This window comes from Macaca nemestrina, chromosome 16 (assembly GCF_043159975.1).
Source record: "Macaca nemestrina isolate mMacNem1 chromosome 16, mMacNem.hap1, whole genome shotgun sequence".
Classification (NCBI taxonomy): domain Eukaryota; kingdom Metazoa; phylum Chordata; class Mammalia; order Primates; family Cercopithecidae; genus Macaca; species Macaca nemestrina.
The window spans coordinates 24,366,162-24,390,072 of NC_092140.1; the positions used below are offsets into that span (position 1 = coordinate 24,366,162).

At 33.5% G+C, this 23,911-nt stretch overlaps 2 long non-coding RNA genes across 5 annotated transcripts in view; one reads left to right on the plus strand and one right to left on the minus strand.

Moving 5' to 3' along the window:
- Positions 1 to 23,911, minus strand: part of LOC105477040 (uncharacterized) — a 406,578-nt gene that overhangs the window by 335,134 nt on the left and 47,533 nt on the right. The window lies entirely within an intron of this gene.
- On the plus strand, positions 161 to 22,514 carry LOC112425831 (uncharacterized). Its single transcript, XR_003016974.1, has 5 exons — positions 161 to 232; positions 16,899 to 16,924; positions 17,755 to 17,893; positions 19,128 to 19,187; positions 22,039 to 22,514. It is a non-coding gene; the product is annotated as an uncharacterized lncRNA (long non-coding RNA).

The following is a 23,911-nucleotide window of genomic DNA, read 5'->3' on the forward strand; positions in this document are numbered from 1 at the left end:
ACAAAGAGACAGATATGTCTTATAGCTACTTAACCTCCTTTCTATATGCCTTAGTAAGGTTTTGAATACAATAAGAAATGCAGGGGATTTGAATCTAGGCAAAATGAAGCCATGGCCCAGGATTCTTCTTTAAAATGTGGCTTCTATCTGGACAGATGGGACACCACTCATTTGACAAAAGATTATTCATATGAGTGGTAGTAGGACAGAAAGAATGTCACATATTTTTTAGGTGTGCATTTGACGAAGCATACAGTCCACTGAAAATTCATAAAACCTACCTTATGGTGATTTCTTTTAACCACTTGATGCTTATGGCACTAAAATATAGTTGTTAAAAGTGCGTGGATGACACTTTTAATGTTCATGAGGGTTGTTGATTTCTAAAATTAAAGAGTTATAATAAATATGCGGGCTTATGCGAGTTAGCAGATTTGATTGCGTTACCATGATTAAATGGTTTCTTCAGGGAAATATTGTTGAATATTTTTGTTCGTGTTAATTTGTAGACCTGTAACTTGGAAACACCTTAAAGTACATATTAGAAAACTCTGGCCATATTGTAAAAATTAAAGTAGCATACAAATGTCAAATATTGTAATTTTTAATATTGAGACATTGAAAATAAAGATAAGTGCATATTGTGTTCGTATTCTAGGAAAATGTGAATAAAAATCAGAGACGTTGTATCTTTTTCTAAAAGCACTGATGGGAAAGTCTTGAAATGACAGATATAGTTTAAGAAATTAAGGGCATTATCAGCTCATTTCTATAGTTGTGTTAATTCAAAGTTCATGGTAGAGCACTAGAGCTTATAAATACACAATGCAATTGGACGCATTGAGAATATTTCTTCATGAGTTATGCAAAGCAATTTAAAGCAGGTTACCTACCTCAAGCCTGCTGGCCAAGGTTGTTAGAAAAATGGCTTGGGAAGTTTTAAACTCAGAAATAATGAGTTACCCAAAATCCCAAGAATGAAACAGTAAATAGTGGTACAGTGTGCTGTTAATTTTTTCCCCATCAGTTCTTCTATTTAACTCTCTAATAATAAAGCTAGCAATAATTAATTACATTCATTTTATCTAGTTATGAATGAGGCAGAATGCAATGAAAGTTCAAATATAGCAGAAAAGTAAGGGAGAGAGATATTGTATTTTTTTCCTAATTTGAATTACTCTTTCAGGAAATGACTTTCTTAAAATTTTATTTATTTTAAGAGCTAATTAATGTCACAGATTTATTTGCTAACATAGTTATCTGCTACATAGCCCAATATTGGTAAACACTGGGCTAAATTACTTTAATATTATTGTATCTTAACTAACTTTAACAATTATCAATTAAAATTGAAATTAAATTTGATCACCATATTCTGTCCACATGAAGGAAGGGAGGGAGTAAAAGAGGAAAGGAAGGGAGACAGGAAGAAAAAGAAGAAAGTAGAAATATACAATTATGATGAAATACATAAAAACATAAAAATACTAGCAGATAAACTAGCTCAAATAAAAACTATCAAGCTGTTTAAATATCACATAAATTCAGCTAACTTAGTCAAGTAAGTAAGTAATTGAAATAATTACTGATTTTGAATAGTACTTGTATTAGTCCATTTTCATGCTGCTGATAAAGACATACTCGAGACTGTGTAATTTATAAAGAAAAAGAGGTTTAATGAACTCACAGTTCCAGGTTCTGGGGAGGCCTCACAATCATGGTGGAAGGTGAAAGGCATGTCTTACATGGCAGCCGGCAAAGACAGAATGAGAGAGCAGTGAAAGTGGAAAACCCTTATAAAACCATCAGTTCTCATGATACTTATTCACTACCATGAGAACAGTATGGGTGAAACCACCCCCATGATTCAAGTTTCTCTCACCAGGTCCTTCTCATAACACATGGGAATTCTGAGAACTACAATTCAAGATGAGATTTGGGTGGAGACACAGCCAAATCATAACAGTACCTTTGAAACAGTATTTTATTTTGGTAAAATAAGACATAAGTCCTTTTACATATAATTCTACATAGATGATCCTTATCAATATTAGACATTCTATAAACATATTAATGAAAGGAATATGCTTTTTATTGAAATCTTGACTAAATTACTGGTTATCACATGCTTTTCTAAAGAGATTGTCAACTATAAAACTATTATGTGATATTAGTTTAATAAATAGGTTTAGTGACACATCATTTAAGTTAAAATGTTTTCATTTCTTTTGGTTCTTAAATGTATTCACATATTGAACAATTATTAACTTTTAAAATAGTTCAAGTATTTGATTTAACAAATAATTTAGAATGTTTTTTCACACTAAAAATCACATTTATAGGCACATATACAATGTATATAATTATCTTAATCAAAAATTAAACTGTAAAACGTCTTTCCTATTTTATTGTACAGGTTTGTGTATTCACATGTATAGGTAGCTAGATACATAGATGAATAAATACAGATAACAGCTATAGACATATACAGCTAATGATTTGGGAGAACTGATAAAAGTGAGGAATCTAGATGGAGCGGATTTGGATTTCATTCTTGATTTTAAGTCAATAAAGATAAATCATAAACTGTATATACAGTACTTAGCATGCTTGACAATAAGCAATTCATAAATGATAGTTATCACCATAATCATTATTATGTTTAATAATTATTTTGTCCCATGACTAGAATTTCTGTTTAAGAGAAAAAAGTCACAGTTTTGACAGTCACTTAATTTATGAGGTAGTTTGATGTCTGTCATTCAATTTTATATTTATTTCTATATAAAAAAAAATTAAATGATTTACCCAGCACACAAAGCAAAGATGACAGCCGACCTTGGAAGAGAACCAAGAATGCTTTTGTATTCTTAATGCAGTTTCTTTTTACAACATTAAGTGTCTTTCTATTTTGTCAGGAAAATAAAGAAATGAGTGAAAGAGGCATGAAGACTGGGTGTCAGAACTGGTTCTAAAATTTACAACTCTGTAAATTATGATATTTTATGGAGAACAATTTCAATTTCATCATGGTTCAATTGGGATAAATAATACTTTTCACTATAATTTGCTTAGATTATAAAAAGATGTGATAGTAGTAATTTAGTTTATAATAGCTTGCTACAGTTTAATTTGCAATTCATATTTATATATATTATTTGAAAGCACACTTCTCCAGGTGTTAAATGTGCTTAAAAGTGAGCTACACAGGAAAAATATATCCATTATAGTGACTAGCTTAAGAGAGGAGGGACGAGTTATAACTGACAGGACAGGTGAAGGCAAGCTCTGGACATAAATAGTATTTACTCGGATGTTTGCCTCATAATTATTGGCTAAATTATATGGTTTGATTCCATGCAGTTTTCCACATTCTTATTTCACAATAGAACATTTAAAAGAGTCAAGTAAAAATATATGCGATATAATATTTACTTCTAAGTAATAATCATGTAGCATAATATGCAGTAATCTGCCCTTATCCATGAGTGACGTGCTCCAAGACCCCTAAGGACTGTCTGAAACTGTGGATAGTGCCAAACCCTATAGATGCCATTATTCCCCTACACATGCATACCTATAGTAAAGTTTAACTAATACACCAGGCATAATAAGAGATTAACAACAATAACTGACAATAAAATATAACAATTGTAACAATATGCTGTAAAAAATTATGTAAATGTGGTCTCTGTCTCAAAATATCTTGTTGTACTGTACTCACCTTTCTTGTGTTGATGTCAGATGATAAAATGCCTCTGACAGGAGCATGGGATGAGGATGACTAAAGGGAGGGACAGCATGAGATTTTATCATGCTATACAGAGTGACATGAAATTTAAAATTTACGAATTAGTTTATTAAACGGGATGAAGGCATGAGAGCATGTAACGAATACTTAAGCAAATGGAAGTCACAAAGTTGCTAACTTCAAAGAAAAGTTCAAAATTTCCTGTTTCTAATGTGCTAAATTTAGTAATAAATAAAATTACTAGACACAAGTGAGGTCACCATTGTGGCAATCTTGGGAGACACAGATAAAATGTAAATTCTCATTCTTGTAGAATAGGAATTTGGATAAGCACTTTAAGAGCGCTAACCCACAGTTATAGAAAGCTGCCTTTAACCTACAGCATCGATTTATAAATACAAATATTTCTTTGGATACAAAAATTGATTAGCCCTGGTCTCAGCACAGTCAAAATTTGTCTTAAAAAAAGAGACGTCTGAGCTGTAAGAGCATTCATTCTAGGAGCTAAGAGGGAGAGAAACGGAAAACCAAACAATCCGATTTTTATATCACCTACTTCTTGGTCTTTCCCATTCCCCAAAAAGACAACACTTTAACTGCTTATTATTGTGTCTACTTAAGTAAACTGTTAACATATGTTTCCACAAGACTGTGATAAACTCTTATCCCAAGATGAAAAGTGACATTGAAAGTGCCCATTTGCTTCCATCCAATTTGGGGATTTCAGGCACATTAACACACATGAAGGGGACAAACATGTTTTCAGCGTAAGGAAGGTAAATATAAGACTGCAAATTGTTACCGTGGGTGGCTGTAAAATCACAAAAGGTCAGCCTAGAAATGAGGCGAGCAGAAATATCCTTTCTGTTCCTTGTGATTTATCGGGAGTCTTCTTTAAGGATATCTCTTAAACACCTGTATGAGGTCAAATCTAGTATCTTCCAATCTGATAATTTTTGTTGGTACACTGCTACCTTGGGGCCATCTAAAATGCTTAGTTTAAATTTTGGCATAATATTACTTTAACCTATTGATTCAAACATTACAAAAGATGCTGTTTGGAGGGTATTATTTTAATTTCTCATTTATATAATATATTATTAAGGCAGTGTAATTTAAGAACTTCATTGTTAGTGAAATATGTGTACAGACCAAATTTATCTAACAAGGTTTTTAAAAAATACCTCCCTTCAGTCTGTCTATTCAAAGATTGGTAATAACTGATCAAATGCGTGTGGAAATGCATCAACTTGCCCTTTCGCACACCAATCAGAACATACACTCATATTTGTTTTAAATTTCCTGGGTTATATGTGAATATAACATATTTAAATAATTTTATTTGTATCATAAATATTCAGTTCTTGTTATGTGCAATCTACCTTCCTTTAGTAAAATTAATTACCTAAAATTCCAATCATAGGGTAGTTGGCCAGTCTCATTTTTAAGTGAAAATAAATTTAAAATTCACAGAAAAATTAGAAGAATTAATTTCTTAATTTACTTTTTCTACATAAAACTATACATATTCTCCAGCATTATTTTCAGAATTCATTTAATAGTAGTTTATTAGTTTGATTGCAGACCAAGTCTAGGCTGATCAAATGCATGAGAAAATGCATCAACGTGCTCTTTTGCACACCAAGCAGAACACAGACTTGTATTTTTTTATTATTCAAAAATGGGGCCATTCTTGTTTTAGGACATTGATCAGCACTTAGACCCTTATCTGCACACAAGGAGTCCCATGAATTAACTTTGAGCCCCTTTATCTTCCTACCACAACCAGGGGTTCTGCCTATTCCCAAGGAGCCCTTATTTGTTTAATGTATGCTAACAATCTGGTATTTGCATTGTACTGGAAAGATTTATATAGCCAAGGAGGTGCCTAAGTTTAATAAACACATAAATTCCACTGTGAAATTGAGGTAAAATCGGCCGGGCGCAGTGACTCACGCCTGTAATCCCTGCACTTGGGGAGGCCGAGACGGGCGGATCACGAGGTCAGGAAATCAAGACCATCCTGGCTAACACGGTGAAACCCCGTCTCTACTAAAAATACAAAAAATGGGCCGGGCCTGATGGCGGGGCGCCTGTGGTCCCAGCTACTCGGGAGGCTGAGGCAGGAGAATGGCGGGAACCTGGGGGGCGGAGCTTGCAGTGAGCCGAGATGGCGCCACTGCACTCCAGCCTGGGCGACCTAGCAAGACTCTGTCTCCAAAAAAAAAAAAAAAGAAAGAAAAGAAAAAAAGAAAAGAAAAGAAATTGAGGTACAATTGGCTGAAGGTGGAATTCTTTGGAGGAGGTAAATCATTTGAATTTTCTTTTTTGAAAAAAATTCAAATTTTATTTTAGATACAGGGCATACATGTACAGATTGTTTACATGGGGATACTGCATGATGCTAAGGTTTGGAGTACAGATCTGGTCACCCTGGTAGTGAGCTTAGTACCTGCTAGGTAGTTCATAAATCCAACTCCCCTCACTCCACCCTCTAGTAATTCACAGTGTCTATTGTTTCTATAGTTATGCCCATATGTTCTGAATGCTTAGCTCTCAGTTATAAATGAGAACATAGGGTATTTAGTTGGGTAGTCCTGTATTAATTTGCTTAGGATTATGGCTCTATCCATGTTGCTGCAAAGGACATAATTTTATTCTTTTTATGGCTGTGTAGTATTCCATGGTTTATATGTACCACATTTTCTTTATCCGACCTACCATTGATGGGCACTTGGGTTAATTCTATGTCTTTGCTATTGTTAATAGCACAGTGATGAACATACAAATGCATGTGTCTTTTAGGTAACATGATTTATTTTTTTGGGGGGTGTATATATCTAGTAATGTCATTGCTGGGTTAAACATTAGCCCTGTTTGAAGTTCTTTGAGAAATCTCCAGACTGCAACTTCTGAAATTGAATGACTAATAAAGAACTTGTCAAGCAAAAGAGTTCTGGAGGATGGATTCACTGCTGAATTCTATCAGACACACAAAGAAGAACTGGTACCAATCCTACTAAAACTAATCTAAAAATTGAGCAGAATGAGCTCCTCCCTAATCCATTCTGTATAGCCAGCATCAGCCTGTTACCTAAATCTGGCAGAGACTCAACAGAAAAAGAAAACTTCAGACCAATATTTCAAATGAACATAGATGCAAAAATCCTCAACAAAACACCAGCAAATCAAATCCAGCAGCATATCAAGAAGTTCATACACCATGATCAAGTAGGTTTTGTCCCTCAGATGCAAGGCTGGTTCAACATCCAGGAATCAACAAATGTGATTCACCATATAAACAGAATCAAAAATAGAAACCATAAGATCATCTCAATAGATGCAGAGAAAGCTTTCGATAAGATGCATGATAAAAATTCTCAAAAGACCGGGCATTGAAAATATGCCTCAAGATAATAGGAGCCATTTATGACAAACCTACAGCCAACATCATACTGACTGAGCAAAAGCTCGAACTATGCCCTTTGAGAACTGGAACAAGACAAGGATGCCCATGCTCACAACTCCTATTCAATGTAGTTCTAGAAGTCCTAGTCAGAGCAATCAGGCAAGAGAAATAAATAAAAGGCACCAAAATAGGAAAAAAAAAAAAGAAGTAAAACTATCTTTCTTCGTTGATGATATAATTCTAAACCTAGAAAATCCTAAAGACTGCCAAAAGACTCCTAGAATTGATAAACAACTTTAATAAAGTTTTAGGATATAAAATGAATGTATAAAAATCAGTAGCATTTCTATGCACCAACAATGTCCAGACTGAGTGAAACCAAGAACACAATCCCACTTACAATAACAAAAAAGAGAAATACCTATAAATATATCTAACAAAAGAGGTGAAAGATCTCTACAAGAAGAACTGAAACGCACTGCTGAAAGAAATCAGAAATTATACAAATAAATGGAAAAACATTCCACTATTGATTGGAAGAATCAATATTTTTTAAATGGTCATAATGCACAAAGTAATTTATCAATTCAGTGCTATTCCAATCGAACTACCAACATCATTCTTCACAGAATTAGAAAAAATAAATTCTAAAATTTATATAGAAACAAAATAGAGCCCAAACAAAGTAATCCTAAGTGAAAGAGCAAAGCTGAAGGCATCAGACAATCTGTCTTCAAATTATACTATAAGGCTAAATTAACCAAATTGTCACAGTACTGGTACAAAAACAGACCCATAGACCAATGGAACAAAATAGAAAACTTTGAAAGAAAGCCATACACTTACAATCATCTGATCTTCAACAAGGTCAACAAAGACAAGCAATGGAGAAAGGACACCTCATTAAAAAAAAATGGTGCTGGGATAGATGGCTAGCCATATGCAGAAGATTGAAGCCAGACCCCTACATTTCACCATATATAAAAATTAACTCAAAATGTATTAAAGCTTTAAACATAAGACTTCAAACCATAAAAATCCTGGAAGACAAAAATAGGAAATACTCTTCTCGACATCAAGCTTGGCAAAAGGTTTTTTTTGCTAAGTCCCCAAAAGCAATTGCAGTGAAAACAAAACTAGACTAGTGGGACCTAATTAAATTAAGAGCTCCTTCCCAGCAAAATAAACGATTAATAGAGCAAACAGACAACCTGCAGAATGAGAGAAGATATTTGCAAACTATGCCTCTGACAATGGCCTAATACCTAGACTCTCTAGGGAACTTAAATCAGCAAGCAAAAACCAAATAACTCCATTAAAAATGGGCAAAAATTATGAACAGATAATTCTCAAAAGAAGACATACAAATGGCCAACAAACATACAAAAAATGCTCAGCATTACTAATCATCAGAGAAATGCAAATTAAAACCACAATGAGATGCCATCTCACACCCGTCAGAATGGCTATTACTACAAAGTCGAACAACAACAAATGCTGGTGAGGCTGCAGAAGAAAGGAAATGCTTATACACTGTTGGTGGGAAGGAAGTTTCTTAAGTCACTTGAGCTACCTATGTTATTTCATATGTAGGTTCACTGAATTGGGCTGATAACCCCAACTGCATAATTACTTTCTGTACCCAATATTCATTCACAAAATTTTTTCTTTCATCTTAGAATAGATACATGGGCTATATTCTGAAAGGTTTGAGGACCATGGTACAAACATGTGGACAAAAGACAAACAAATTTTTATTATAACTACAGTATATTTTAACTTTTAAGAGAAATGTTTTATGTGCCCTTTAAGAAAGCATAATGGGTTGGTTGTTTATTTATTTATTTTGAGACAGGGTCTCATTCTGTCGCCCAGGCTGGAGTGCATTGGCGCAATCTCGGCTTATGGCAACCTCCGTGTCCTGGGTTCAAGTGATTCTCATCCCTCAGCCTCCCGAGCAGCTTACAGGTACCCACAATGACACCTGGCTAATTTTTGTATTTTTAGTAGAGATGGGCTTCACCATGTTGGTCAGGCTGGTCTCGAACTCCTGACCTCAAGTGATTCTCCCACCTCGGCATCCCAAAGTGCTGGGATAACAGGCATGACCCACCGTGCCCAGACGCATAATGGTTTATTTTATATTATTTACTACTTTCATATTTTGCATATAATGGTGATGACTGTAGAGCTCATCAGAAAGAAAACCCTATTTAAAATTACTACGTGGTGTTTTATTGACAAAGCACAGTTGACTTCTACACACATATGCCCACATCACACAGAAACATATATTTTACCTTCTAATTTACAATAAAAGAGTAATGAAATATAAATTATAGAATATCTTTAAAACAAATAATTAGCTAAGATATTTTTCTGTCTTAGCTATTGCCATTTAATGACTTTTGATGTAATCTATGATTAATGTAGAATTGAACATCTTGTTCTCTTTAAAACTTCTTTTTACCAAACCGAATTTCTTGATTCCATTCTATATTTAAAGCTCAGCTATGTATATTGATCAAACTGACCTCACCCAAAATAAAACAGAAATATACGTAATCTGGACATATGATTTTGCTCTTACATTCCACATTAGGTATGTCATTTGTATTTGAAGCACAATATTGACCTCAAATTATGAGTCACTCATTCACAAAATAATACAAAGATATGGCATTCCCCTGTCTCTGGCGCAGCTTTAGAGTTGCCAACCAGCCATATAAGTTAACACAATGAAACAGCATAAATGATATTGTCAACTTTTTATTTGTAATTACTTAATTCACATTTTCCAAGGATATAGGTAACAGAAACTTGTGGGCCTTCTGTGATGGATGACTCTCAGTGTAATATTTGATTACTTCAGAGGACATCTCATTATAAGTTGGCTTCATTTCAGAACTTCTTTTAGGATGAGAGGAAAGAAAACATAAAATGCACTGAACAGGAAGATAAAATTGATTTTCAAGAAAAGATAACACTATAAGTCATTCACCTCACATAATCATGACAAGGTTTTAAATACACATAAATCCCTAAAATATTTTAGAGAAAAAAGTGAAATTAGCACTAAATAGAACAATAGTAATTTTTTGGAGAACAAAAATGCAGCAGATAAATGAAATATGATGTTCAAATATAGAATAAACTAAGGTTATTGGTTTAGAGGCAGGGTTGAAAATCATGGCACATAATATGTACAGGGGACTCTTTTCACCAGCTTATCCTACAGTAATTGAAAACTGAATTTATTTTTAAGTAATTATCTAAATAAGAATATGTATGTTAATATAATATGTAATATTTATATAATAAAGACTAGGAAAACTATTACAATGTAATCACTGCTCTAAGGGGCAGTTCCACTCTGGAATAGAAGCAAAATATCTTTGAAATCAGTTCCCTACCAATAATCTTATTTGTTGTAACAAATTTTTATTTGATTTAAATATTTCAGTTATTGTTTTATGGCAATTCACACATTAGTTTGCATCACTTGCTACCTTTCACATGAGCTGATGACATAGGAATGTGAGAAATTCTTCTCAAGAGCATATCGTTTTCATAAAAGTAGGTAAACAAAAATGATTTTCTTAGCATTAAGCAATATCCCATCAAACATTAAAAATTACATGATTTTATTATCCATTACATTTGTGTCACCACTGGATGGATTTATTTATTTATTTATTTTTGACATAATTATAGATTCCCCTTCAGTTGGAAAAACTAATACCGAGAGAAAATCTATATACCTCTCACCCAGTTTCCTACAGTGGTAACCTCTTGCATTGCGGCAGTATATCAAAACCAGAAAATTGACATCGACCTGATCCATCCATTTTATTCAGATTTCACCAGATTTACATGCATTCTTGCATGTGTGTGCATGGATATGTGTGTATGTGACCTTAGTTCTATGCGATTTTGTCCCATCTGCAGATTTGTTTTACCACCCCCTCACAGTCAATATACAGGACAGCTGCATCATAAGGATCTCCTTTTGTAACCTTAGCCACTTCTAACCTCTGCTTCCTAATCCCTGGCAATAACTAACCTGCTCTGAATCTCTGTATTTATATTATTCCATGAATGTAATATAGATGCAATTGTACAGTATGCAACCTTTCGAGATTAGCATTTTCACTCAGAATAATTATTTTAGCATTATCTAAATTGCTATCTCATTTTTACTGCTTTTTATCACTGAGTATTATTTTATAGTAAAGATACACCACAGTTTGTTCAACTATTCATGTATTGAAGGATATTGGAATTATTTCCAGTTTTTGGCTATTATGAACAAAGGTGCTTATAAATATTTACTTTCAAGCTTTATGAATATAAGTGTTCATTTTTCTGAATTAAATGCCCCAGAGTACAATTCCTAGAATATATTATAAACAAATGTTTAGTTATGTAAGAAACTGCCACAACCTTTTCCAGGTGACTGGTCTGTTTTAACATTCTGGCTAGCAATGTCAGCGTGGTCGAGCTGGTTACTTCATATGCTCATGAACATTTGATGTTAATCCTATTTGATTTTCCTCATTCTAAGTGTGTAGTGATATATCACTATTGCTTTAATTTGCCTTTCCCTAATGGTTAATGATGTTGAACATCTTTTTTATGTGCTTATTATCAACTGTATGCACTATTTGGAAAATGTCTCTTCATCTATTGCCCATTTTCTAATTGGACGATTTGGTTTTATACTGTTGAGTTTTGAGTGTGTTATATATTTTAGATGAAATATGTTTGTTGGATATATGGATTGAAAATATTTTCTTTCAGTCTATAGCTTAGATTTTCTTTCTCTTCACATGAGTTTTCACAGGAAAAAAACAAGTTTTCATTTTGTGGATGTCCAGTTTATCAATTTTTATTTTATGGATTGTGTTTTTAGTGTTAAGACCAAGAACTCTTCACCTAGCCCTATGTCTTAGCTATAGATGTTTTCTTTACTATTTTATTTTTTCTAAGAAGTTTTTGAGATATGCGTTTTAAATTAGGCTCATGATTCTAGTTTTAGTTGATTTTTTTATAAAATATGTGAGTTTTAGGTAAAGGTTCTTTTGTAAAAGATTTTGTACTTATGGATATCCAATTACTCCACTACTATGTACTGAAAAGTTTCTCCTTCTTCCATTGGATCATTTTTACACTATTGTCAAAAATCTGTTGGTCTAATTTTTTGAAACTCTGTCTGGATTCTCTGTTCTCATGGTTCTTGCTTCTGTTTCATGGATCTGAGCCTTCTACTTCATGAATACCACTTTCTTTTACAAATTGTACTTTCACAGTAAGGCTTAACATCTGACAGAGCAATTGATACCACTTCTTTTTCAAGATAATTTTAGCTATCCTCTGTTCTGTGCTGTTTCATGTAAATTTTAGAATGAGCTTCTCTGTGCTTTATAAAGCATCACTGATATTTTGATGGACAGATATAGGAACCTATAAATTATTTTGGTTTACCTACCCATTTATACCCTATATTTATCTATTTAGGACTGCTTTGGTTTATTTCATCATGATTTTATAATTTAATTTTTAGCCTATAAATACTATATATATTTGGTTAAGTATAGAGCTAACTACTTTCTTTGAAACACTAGTAAATAATGTTGCACGTTTAATTTCAATTTTCACTTGTTTGTTGTAAGCATATAGAAATAAAATTAATTTATATTCATATATCAATTTATGTAGCAACTGTATTTTTTAATCAATTGTATATATCTTTATACAATTGCTCTTATATCCTATGACTTAACTCATGTATTCATTCTACGAGATTGTGTGTGTGCATGTGTGTGAGAGTGTGTGTATGTGTGTGCGCGTGTGTCACCCTTGGGATTTTCTACATAGACAATCATGTCATCTGAAAAAAAAGTTTTATTTCTTTCAATCTGTATGCATGGTTTTTTTTTCCCTTTTTTTCCCTTCTTACAGTGGAATGATCTTCCAGTATTATGTTGAAGAAATGTTGCAAAAGCAAGCGCCCTTGCCTTGTTCCCAGTCATAGAAAAACACCATTTGACCTTCACTATTAAGTATAATGTTAGCTGTGGGTGTTCTGTAGATGCACTACATCAAGTCAAATAGGTTTCCCTCTATTTCTAATTAAACAAAAAGTCATTCTGAATGGATGTGGAAATTTGTACTGTGTAAAATGGTAATATTACTCTGATTCTTTTCTTCAGCCAATTTTATGAAGATTTCATCAGTTTTCAAATGTTAAAAAAGTCTTGCATGACTTGAATAAAGTTCGTTTGGTCATGGGGTATACTGCTTTTTGCACATTTCTGGATAAGATTTGCTAATATTTTGTTGATGGTTTTATCATCTATGTTTACAGATGACATTGTTCTCCAGTTTTTTTTTTCTTTTTAAAAATGTCATCTTTGTTTAGGTTTGGTATCAGAGTCACAGTAACTTTACAAAATAGTATGGAAGTGTTCCCTTACAATAAACTATAAAAAAGGGAGCATAGTTAATTATTCTTTATTTGTTTGATAGAATTAAGCAGTGAAATAATCTTACTCTGGCCATTTTTTAAACAGATTTTACTTATAAATTTAACAGCTTCAATAGTTACAGAACTGTTTACATTGTTCATTACATCTTGGCTAAGTTTTGGTAGATTTTAGTTTTCAAGAAATTGATCCATTCTTCTGAGTTAATTGAAATTATGCATGTAAAGTTACTCCTCATATTCACTTATTTTCCTTTTATTAAATGCAGTGTCTACAGTGATATCTCTATTTCATACTTGACATGTTAAATTATGTCTTCTCTTTTTATTGCTGTTCCTGCTAAAGTTTTATAAATTTTATTTTATGTGAGAGAAGCAGTATTTTTGTTCCTCTGCTGGTTTATTTTTTTTTTTTCAGTTTCACTGATTCCTGATCAAACATTATTATTTTCCTTTTTCCAGTTTATTTTGCTCTTTTCTTTCTAGTTTCTTGAGGATGAAACTTAGATGATTGATTTAAGGGCTTTTGTGGTTTAAAATGTAAACATTTAATGATATACATTTTCCTCTCAGCACTGTTTTAACTGCATCCCAGTTATTTTGATTTGCTGTATTATTATTTTCATTCAGTCCTATGTATATTATTAAATTTCCTTGGAGACTACCTCTTTGATCCATACATTATTTAGAAATGTATTATTGAATTTCTAATATTTTAGAAAATTTCCAAGGGTTTCTGTGTTTTTGAAATCTAGTTTGATTCCATTGTGGTCAGAAAAAAATGCTATAAAATTTTAACTTCTTTAAATTTAGTTATAGTTTTATGGAATATAATATTTTCTATCTTTGATGAATGTTTTATGAGCACTAAAAAATTGTTGGCTAACGTGTTCTACATAGATCAATTAGATCCTGTTATTTCATTATGTTGATCATTTATTTCTTGCAGTAGGGTAGAGGCAGAAGTTCAGCTCTCTGCTGATTTCATTGTCACCACAGGAGGTTGATGAAACTAAAGTGTCATCTAGACCTATCTTCCATTTTCTTATTCTACTTTTTTGGTTGCTGGGTAGGGGTAGAGGATCAGCTCCCTCTAGGTAGGGGTAGAGGATTGCAATCAGTTGACTACAGGGTTGAAAACAAGTGGCGTTCTGACTGGCCCTCAATCCTATAGCCTTGAGTCTTGAGTTCAGTCTTGATGATGCCAACCAGATGAGTTTCAGCTCACTGTTAGTGCCTGCCAACAATATGCAAGGGTACAGCGAAGTGGAGTGGTAATTAGCCCTTGCTTGCAATGCTTTATTAGGTCTCATTGTTATAAAGTGGGGCTGGAGGTAAAACCACCTTTGCAAAAATTATCTCAGTGAGAGAAATCTAATCTAACTGACTCTATCTTGCTTTTAACCTCACAAGCTAAATGCCTTTGTTAATTTTAAAACAAAGATGATAGTCGCTTTCCAAAACCAACTACCTTCTTGCTCAGGGACCAAAACCATCTTTGCAAGACTAATGAAAGTTCACTAGAATAGGATTATGGGAAGGCCCTGAATTCTGCTAAAATGTAGGCATAGTAAAATGATAACTGGTCATTGTCCTCTATCTTGCCTTTCTGTAATCACTTACTGCTTGAGAATCACATAGATGGAGGTCACAGGATTTGTAACTTCCCCAATTTCTCCTATAGAAAATGATACTGTTGTCAGAACTTAAATATTGGTATTTGAGGTATTTTTCAGATTTTTGCATTCTGGAAACCAACTGACTCTTTCCAGACCCATGATTCATACCAGGAAACTGACTCAACCTGTCTTGGAACCCCCTCTTAGAAACTCTCAGCACATGAAGACCATTTGGACATTCCTATGATTTCATCTCCAACAGAAACTCTCAGCACATGAAGACCATTTGGACATTCCTATGATTTCATCTCCAACCAATAAGCAGCACCCATTTCTTCATTTCCTGCCCACCAAATAATTATTTAAAGTCCTAGCCTCTGAACTTTCCAGGAGAAAGATTTGAGATAAATATCCCATTAATCTGCTTGGCTGGCCTTGTGCTAATTAAACCTGCTTTGGTGCAATACCTGCTGTTCCCAGTTCATTGGATTTTCTGGGCAGTATGCAAGGTTAACTTGGCCTGTTACAGACGTTCATCACATCACTAACTGTATTCCAGTGACACTACCCTGGCATTAAGTTGGAGCACCATTTTCTTCCTCAAGAAGATCAGCCCTACACAGTAGGAGAAGCCATCCTGTCTCCTGCCAAGCAACTGGGTGAGGTTAAATATCTACTTTATTCTTGGCACGAAAACCATGAATAGGGTATGATTGTTATGTTGGTGCTTGGCTACAGTTGGATCAGTGTTGCCAAAAAAGGCCTGTGGTGATGCCACCATTTTCCTACATCTCGGCTAAAAAGCAGTGCATAGTATAGAAATATGGAGCTTTTTTCTCATACTATTTTTGGAGCTTTTTTGTTTGTTTGTTTGTTTTATGCCTATTGGTTCTAGGACAGAGACCTTTATGATGCTCTGTGTAGGAAAAATGGAAGAGAAAAAGAAAACCTAGGGAATACAACACTGTGTCATTCCTCAAGCTCCTATGTCCTTATGAGGTTTACCTACCTCTTTGAAACTTTCAGTCTTCTTGACTATATTATTATGCTATGTGCTGGGTCTTCTACTTGTAAGAGAAACCACCTAGGGGAAATGGAGCTAATCTATCTTGGCTAGAAGCAGATGTGTATGGATTGAATTATAATGATTAATTATACTGAATAAAATATTGAAACTAAATGCAAATGACAAAATATTTATTTTGAATAAGGCGCTTTGTTTAATTTTTTTTAAAATGCTGCAATGTTCTACACATTTTGAAAAAAAAAATCTTTCAAAATTCTAAGCTTATAGTTTTGACATCTTTTCTAGTTTTGCTAAAATAGAAATATTACATGTGGGACTTTGAGAATAATAATTATGCCATTTTCTTCATTAATATTCTTGACATCCACTCATGTTGAGTTTAATGATTACTTTCTAGATTTTAATATCACCTATGTGAACTAATAAGGCATCTACTTAGAGTCTTTGTGTTGACTTAAAGATTTAGGCATTTTATGGTTTATGTATATTAATACTAGATGAATATGCAGTGGGCTTTATTTAAATGTTTCAAAGCTTTTCAAACATTGTAATAATGATTAATAACAAGTTTATATTCTGCTCATATTAGTTTTTCCTATACTCCTTAGGGATTTTAGAAAATATAATTTTAAAGGTAACTGAATTTTATTTCAACTTACATATGTACAGTTTTACATACAAATTCAACCAGTGTTTTCATTTGTAATTTAGAATGTGTTGCTTTATTTCTGAGCAGGGAATTCCTAAAATTTCTGTGTTTTAAAAACTTATCCAGTATCAGTAAATGAAAACAAGATGTCATCGTTCCATGTAACTCTACTATATATTTATCTTTATGATACAATCAGATTGTTTTTTAAATTAAAAAAACAAAAGATGTAAAGATTATAGGTGTCAAAAGTAGTTACTGGCCTTTCCTTTAATATAATGAGCAGAATTGGAGATGAAATATTAATCCATTTATGCCGATTATCTGCATAAAAACAGTTATCTCGAACTCAGGGTCAATTGACAATATTTAAGAATTATTGAAAGAAGCTTTTAAATTGAGATATTTAAAATAATTAAAGTCGATTTCAATCTTCTGTGGGGCTTACATGATCCCACTAAATTGAGCTCTTTTAACATCAAGCAATTTAAAGGAAAACAAAAGAGGGAAAATAAAAAGAGATGAGAAACCTTAAATATTTGATGTAGGGAAGAAAGAAAAAAAGTAACTATTGTTAATTCACTTTATTCAACAATAACTGGGCTCAGGGTAAAATGTTTTCAGATCTGGGACGTCTTCTTATCAAAGACTTTAGCTTGCAATGGATGTGGTAGGGGTGATTCATCTTGGATAATGTCTGAATTTCTTCAGAATTCCTATTTTCAGTGGCTTATCAACATGGAGAAGAATTTGTGTAGAGTATCATAAGATAACTCAACAATATATCTGTGTTTATGTGTGTGTTTCTGTTTAAGGGGGCAGTAGTTCAATACTACTTTAAAAATAATACTCCCTAGCCGGGTGCGGTGGCTCATGCCTGTAATCCCAGCACTTTGGGAGGCCGAAACGAGGGGATCACGAGGTCAGGATATCAAGACCATCCTGGCTAACATGGTGAAACCCATCTCTACTAAAAATACAAAAAATAAGCTGGGCGTGGTGACGGGCGCCTGTTGTCCCAGCTACTCGGGAGGTTGAGGCAGGAGAATGGCGTGACCCCCGGGAGGCGGAGCTTGCAGTGAGCGGAGATCAGGCCACTGCACTCCTGCCTGGGCGACAGAGCGAGACTCCGTCTCAAAAAAAAAAAAAACCTCCTTAAATTTTCCCCAGGAAAGTAGGACCTAAATTCCACGGAACTCTCTCCCCAGTGATGTTGACATTTGCAGTAAGAACTTTCTTGTCCTGCTATTCTTCACATAGAATCCTAGTTGTCATCATTATAGGAATATCTGCCTTATCGTATTTGGAGTAACAGGATTTTCTAATTCTAGGTATAGAATTATGAACAAATCTTACTTTTTGTATAAACCTTATTTTCTTAACTTACCTGCATTTAAAATTTTTAAAATATATTTTGGCTTTTTTTCCATTACAAAGATAAAATAGTCCTAAGTAGTATTTAGTTGGGAAGTCCCATGTTTATGCTAAATTTGCTTACTTTTGTTATTTTCTCAAAATATTTTCTTGAAAAAATTATTAATAGATTTTTCTAAAGGTAATTTTAAAAATGAACTGACATTTAAATAACGTAGTTAATTACATTTAGTTACCTATCATTTAGGCAATGGAATCCTAATTCAGTGGTTATTTAACTTCTATTTCACATAAGACATATCTCTCAAATAAATTTTCGAATTATTTTTGACTTTTATTAGACATAAAGTCTTACTATGTTTCACTGGTTGGAACTCCTGGGTTCAAGCTATCCTCCCACCTCAGCCCCCTGATTAGCTGGGACTTCCGGCACATACCATTGTATCCAGCAAATTTTCAACTTATTAAAAGCTTAATTACATTTTTTGATCATCAAGATTAAACAAACATTTTAGATTATTACATATAAGCATCTCTCTCACTCTTCACATATACACACAATAAAAATGAACTACCATTGTGGTTACTCACTCTATTTTAGATACTTATATCTTTCCCTTGTCAATAATTATATTTAATATATTTATATATGTTATGTTATAAAAAGTAAATATTAACTAATTTTCAATCGTTTTAAAATATAGTATCTACTATAAATGAATTCTATATCACTTATAAGCTAACATTGTTGCTGGAATTAATTTTATTATTTACTAATATTTATAAAACCCAATAGCTTTTCCTTCTATTTCAGACAAATTATACCTATTTTTCTCAATAACACATGGCTACAGTGAAAGACTTCCATTTATTGGTAAGTTTTATCCTCAACTGATGAATGCCCCATAATAATAGTAGACATGGTAAAGAAGAAAGAAATTATTTTTATAACTTTTTGTGAAAGCCCATGATTTAGAGACTAATACCGTGGAGCCTATTGTGCAACTTACTGTGAAATTTCATGATTTATTATGCAGTTCTTAGGAGCTTATTGAGTGTCCTTATTGTCACACTTCATGATTTACTGAGTAATACAGAAGAGCTTATCACATAACTTGATGGTGAAATCCTGATTTACTGTGAAATAGTTGTTCCAATATGTTTCTACAATGGGAAGAGTTTATCTAATGTTTTCTAATTACAGACAAGCCTCATCAGACACTTCGTTTTCAAAGCAAGTAATATCTATAAGAAAGCTTTGAATGCATCTTTTGCAATAGGAAAATTTCTCCCTTCAAAATTATCATTTATCCTAATTTCTGAAGCATTTAAGTCTGGGAGTTGGCCCCAAGAAAATGAAAGGCCATTTCTACTTTACTTCATAATGTACCATGATGACACAGCAGTTGATGATAGTTATTTTTCAAGAGACTAAAGTTAAATTTTTCTAAAAATGATAAAGTCACTACACTTGAATGAATTAAACATCTCGAATTATTTTTGTAATACCTGGCTTAACTGTTTCTCTCTTTCACTTACCATTAAGCAAAGCCTTAATGGAGAAATTTTATAATTTGATAGCATGCAAAATTGTAAATTTATAAATTACCACTAAAACTGTAATGCTTTCATAATATGTTTATGCTAATTTTTGCTCAAATATATGAGGAAATTCTATAACATTCAATGTTTTACTAATTTTTAAACTCTTTTTTTGTTCATTTTTATTTCTTAAACTTTATATAAGCTTAATAGTAGTTAAAATTGTGTAATGCAAATAAGTAACTTAACTCTTGAGAGAATATATGACTTTGATGTTTAATTTCACTTATCTGAAAACTAAATTGTGCAAGCAAATGAGGATTATTTCATTTAATTTCATTTAATTTATGCATATATTTTGATATAGAAGATGTTAAATGTGGATTGTATGCAGTTACAAGAATCAATACTCTATATGCCCAAATATAATATCACTCCTATCCCCCAGGGAGCATGAAATACACAAAATTGTTTTTAACCATTAGCATGTCTACAATTAGAAAATATTGGATCTCTTGACATTAGGGAGAAAAGAGAAAGAGATAGAGGGTGGGACACAAATCTTTGGGGAAATTTTACAGCTAGGAACAAAAGAAGGAAAAGTAGTAACTGAGCAAAATGGAAAAAGAATAGTTATAGAGCTAAATACAGAATCTGAGGACACAGTGCATTTTTGGATACAGTGCATTTTTTCACCTTAAACTTAGTCAGTTTTGAATCCTCTGGTAAGGCTTATTATTTTCCTGGCAGCCAGTAGGCAATTTGATGCAAAGCTAAAAAGCTGTTATAAAATAGGGTTGATTGACAGATAATGTGAAGGAAAAAATCATATTCAAACAAATAGTTTTACTAAAATATAACGAAATATATTCCCTCAAAATGGAGTTGGTAAAGACAAAGTAATTTCATAAGATGTAGATCCTATTAGATAATAATAGTACAAAAACTACAGAAGTAGACTATGCATAAAAATAGTTAATCTATTAAGAGAGCAGAAATGTTCATTTACTTTTATGAAATTAAAGACAGGGCAACAGAATCTTAACTAGGAAAACTAAAGGGAACTATATTAAAAGATGAAAACTACAATTCTTTGAAAAGCATTGTGTTGTAACAGGACAATCAAGAAATATGATGGCAGGAAGTGGAACCAAATACTGACTCCACAACACATCTTTCATCTCTTATGAATTGATGAATCCCTAATGAAAATGTATTTGTGGATATAACTCAGTCACACCATCTATTATATTTAGTAATCATTTCAGTAACAAATGCTTATCAAATTCACTTCAAATATACAGATGATTATTGTTCTAAAACTTTACGTTTGTGTATGATGTACCAATGAACAGAAACCTCCACTTCCACACACACACACACACACACACACACACACTAGCACACTCTTTCTTTCTTTTCTTTTTCTTTTTGTTTTTGAGACGGCGTCTTGCTCTGTCACCCAGGCTGGAGTGCCGTGGCACAGTCTCACTGCCGGCCTCTGCCTCCCAGGTTCCAGTGGTTCTCCTGCCTCAGCATCCTGGATAGCTGGGATTACATGTGTCCACCACCACACCCGGCTAATTTTTGTATTTTTAGTAGAGAGGGGTTTCGCCACATTGGCCAGGCTGGTCTCGAACTCCTGACCTCAGGCAGTCCACCTGCCTCGGCCTCCCAAAGTGCTGGGATTACAGGCGTGAGCCACCGCACCTGGCCCACACTTTCACGTAGACTTTTTCTTTCTTTCTTTCTTTTTCTGAGATGGAGTCTAGCTCTGTGGCCCAGGCTGGAGTGCAATGGCACGATCTCGGCTCACTGCAACCTTTACCTCCCGGGTTCAAGTGATTTTCCTGTCTTAGCCTCCCGAGTAGCTGGGATTACAGGCGCCCGCCATCACATCCTGCTAATTTGTGTATTTTTAGTAGAGACGGGGTTTCACGATGTTGGCCAGGCTGGTTTCGAATGCCTGACCTCAGTTGATCCGCCGGCCTCGGCCTCCCAAATTGCTGGCATTACAGGAATGAGTCACCACGCCTGACTCACATAGCCATTTAAACAATTTATCAAAAAGTAACATTTAAAATTTGTACTTTGTTATTTGAAATTCACAACCTTAGTCAAGTAATAAAGCAGGGTTGAATGGACACTATTCACTCTGCTTCATATCTCTACACTCCCTAAAGATCACTTTTTGGCCTCTGGCTGAGATCAAGAGCACTACCTGAAGATGAAAGATGCCAGGAGCTGATTTGCAGAGCCTCTCCCTACACATTTTTGTTGTATTGAATTTGTTTCATTTTATTCTCTCATCTTTCATGGAATGTTACAATTACCTAAATTATAGACTAATACAGAAGTTTTTGAGCAAAAAAGTATATGTGCTGTGAAGGTCCACATTTTAAACGATCCTAAAACGTAATTGTTTTAGAACGAGCACTTGTCCGGGTCCCACTGAATGACTCATTTTATGGCATCACATTCAATATGGATTCTATCAAAGGAAAACCAACTCATTCTCAAGATGAAATTCTTCCTTTGCATATTATGTACCAATGACATCACTCATTCAGTGCCAATTATGGAAAAATAGGTTTCAACATAGAGTGGCTTGTACTGTTTATTTAATAAAACTTTCAGAATGTGTTTCCTTTATAATTTCCAATTATTGTAAGTGTTAAAGTAAGTCCTGCAATAGACTTCATAACACAAGAAAAGGCTTCAAGGGAATCATATACTCAATAGTACTTGAGTGGGGTATTGAAAAAATAATGCCATTATTGCAATAGCAAACATCATCGACTATATAAATACCTTCTTGTCTCATTTGAAATATGCACAGGGCTTTATGTCATCATCCATTTTACAAGTGCATTATTGTCTCCCACAGCAGAGACCATGTAGGATGCTAAAATTTGAAAAGCTTTCTTATGCATAGATTGATAGATTATGCATTATTAGATGTATATTAGAGAATCATGTTTTTATGAAAAGCAGTAAGTGCTCTATTCAGCAAAAACGTTACTCTGTTCCTCAGACTATAGAATATGTCTGACTTCCTGTGGTAGGGTTTTTACTCAATTTGTTGGAGTCTTTCCAAGGACAGTCCAAATGAAATCAGGGGTTGCAGCATTTTAATATCTCTTTGAACCTAAGAATTGCTGAAGCACTCAGAAATCTGCAAATTTGCCAACTCTCTTGTGGGCCTTTGTAGAGTGTTGGTAGTTAATTAATTACTCCCTAGTAATCAACTTTGCAGTGTAATAGCAACTGTTTATTTTATTAACTTTATCAAATGCTGAATGAAAGATTAACCTGCACTATGTGCTGTATTCAGTTGTGAACTCTTATTAAATTTAGCCGAAACAGGTAGATACAAATAATAAAAAAGTTACCTGAATATAGATCGGAGAAAAAGGGAGTTTAAGTAATAGAATAGCCACAGTACATTTAAACTTTTGTTTTTGGTAATGTAAATTCGATATACTCAACATATTACCTCAGGAGTAGTAATAGAGTACATAACTCAATTTCTGATTTTGCTATTAAGGGCCATGTCAATATTACACAATAAAATACATATTTTGTGCAGGAACAAACAAACATGTTTCTAGCATCAGAAGGAATATATTCATTGATAAAACTATGTTTGCTCTTTTGGATCTGACTAATATAACTCAGTTGGAGATGTATGCTGTCACTTTTTGCCCTCTAATATGAAGGTACCTGATATAAAGATACCAGATAGCCCTTGACTTTGAATTTAGACCTAGTACTTTTCATTGACCATTTGTTAACTCCAGTGAATTGTCTATGCAAGTATTGCTAGCCATATAGACATAGCAATTGGGGTGGCAGGGCAGAGAAGGCACAGATGACAACTTATTGCATCTGCCCATAATCAACTTCCATTGTTCCTATTTCGCACCATTTACTTTTTTATATTCGTACTGTTCTGAGCACAAAATTTTGAGTTCTACACAAATTACTCTTAAGACAAAATGAGCAATTCTGTGACCCTCGTATATGCCAGTCAAGTGCTAAATTCCCAGTGTTCAA